The sequence below is a fragment of the Echinops telfairi genome, unplaced genomic scaffold, assembly GCF_000313985.2.
Source record: "Echinops telfairi isolate 266 unplaced genomic scaffold, ASM31398v2 ScPeMD7_5592;HRSCAF=6446, whole genome shotgun sequence".
Classification (NCBI taxonomy): domain Eukaryota; kingdom Metazoa; phylum Chordata; class Mammalia; order Afrosoricida; family Tenrecidae; genus Echinops; species Echinops telfairi.
The window spans coordinates 44433811-44435770 of NW_022109491.1; the positions used below are offsets into that span (position 1 = coordinate 44433811).

At 42.1% G+C, this 1960-nt stretch overlaps 1 protein-coding gene across 1 annotated transcript in view; it reads left to right on the top strand.

Annotated features, from left to right (window-relative positions):
* Positions 1-1960, top strand: part of PCSK2 (proprotein convertase subtilisin/kexin type 2) — a 300350-nt gene that overhangs the window by 266116 nt on the left and 32274 nt on the right. The window lies entirely within an intron of this gene.

The following is a 1960-nucleotide window of genomic DNA, read 5'->3' on the forward strand; positions in this document are numbered from 1 at the left end:
ACCCACATTTCTGTTGTTCATCCCCCTGGGGATGGGGGCGGGGTGGGGGGAATTATGCGTAGATTATTATGCTTGATTTCCCCTTCCTCCCCTTCTCCTCTTGTCTTCCCCCTCACCTTCCCCCTACCCTCCTGGTATCACTACTCCCAATTCTGTTCCTGAGGGGTTTATCTGACCTGGATTCTGAGTGTTGTGGGCTCTTATCTGTACCAGTGTACATGCTCCAGTCTAGCCAGAACTGAAAGGCAGGACTGGGGTCATGATAGTGGGGAATGAGGAAGCCTCAAAGAACCAGATAAATATTGTGTGTTTCATCAGAGTTATCATGCAACCTGGTTGACTCATCCCTTCCTCATGACCCTTCTGTGAGGGGATGACCTATTGTCCACAAATAATATCAATAGACACACAAAAAGCATTTGACAAATCCAACATCCATTCTTAATTAAGATACTCAAAAAGATAGGAATGGAAGGGGAATTCCTCATGTTAATACAAGCTATTTACAAAAAGCCAATAGGCAACATCATAGTCAAAGTAGAAAAGAGAAAAACAATCCCACTGAAAAGGGGACCAGATAAGGATGCTTCTTGTCCCCTCTTCTTTTCAACATCGTACTGGATGCCCTAGCTAGCAACATAAGGCAGTGGAAGAACATCAAAGGTATCTCTCTGGGAGAGGGGGGAGGTGAAACTATCGCTATTTGTAGACATCATGATTCTATACATTGAAAACCCCAAAAACTCCACAACAGGAGTACTGTCAGCAATAGAGGAATATGGAAGAGTGGTGGGATACAACAACAAACAGAAGTTTATTGGTTTGCTATATACATCAGACAATACCACAGAAGAGGAGATCAAGAAGGTAGTACCCTTCACAATAGCCAAGAACAAACTGAAATATCTAGGGACATATCTAATCGAAAAGCAAGACTTATACAAGGAAAACTATAGAACCCTACTCCAGGAAACCAAGAGCGACCTCCATAAAGGGAAGACTATCCCATGCTCCTGGATCAGAAGGCTCAATATAGTAAAGATATCGCTCTTACCCAAGGCACTTTATAAGTTTAACACTATCCTGAGTCAAATACCAACAACCTTCTTCAAAGAATTGGAAAAACTGCCCACCAATTTCATATGGGTAGGGAAGAAACCCAGAATTAGCAAAGAATTCCTCAAGAAGAAGAACAAAGTCAGAGAGCTCACCTTACCTGACTTTAACACCTACTACACAGCCACAGAAGTCAAAACAGTGTGGTAATGGAATAATGACAGATACTCAGACCAATAGAAAAGAACAGAAAACCCAGAAATAAATCCATAAGCATATAGACAACTGATCTTTGACAAGGGCCCAGAAAGTATCAAATAGGAGGTGAGTGCCCTTTTTAACAAGTGGTGCTGGAAACAATTGATAGCCACCTGCAGAAAAATTAAACAAGATCTTTACCTCACCCCATGCACAAACACAAACTCAAGGCGGATCACAGTCGTAGAAGTAAAGCCCCAAACTATCAGGACCATCAACAAAGGAATCAGAATAAACCTAAGAACCTTAGTGCAGGGAATACATAGGCTAACTGTAATAGGGAAGGGTGCCCACACAGATGAAACGATTGGGGATTTTTTAGAGATGAGAGATGGAGCCACCTTCTTTAATGGTCTTTATTTAGGGAGATGAGATTTGTAGAGAATGGAAGATCAAAGAAGGTGAGATGAAAGGTATTTAGGATAGAGGCAGATTAGAGCCAGATGAGAGAAAAAGAGAGCGCTTACGTGAAAGATACAGAGACCACAAGTGCCACAGATGTAGAAAAGAAGAGAAAAACAGGTTTTAATACGAACCCACCAGCAAACTGTAATAGGGTTTGTCAAGAAAAGAATTAATGAATCTGGTGGAGCTGAGACCAGCGTGCTAAACTGCAGACAGCAGGCAGGGCAGAGATAGAGGAGCC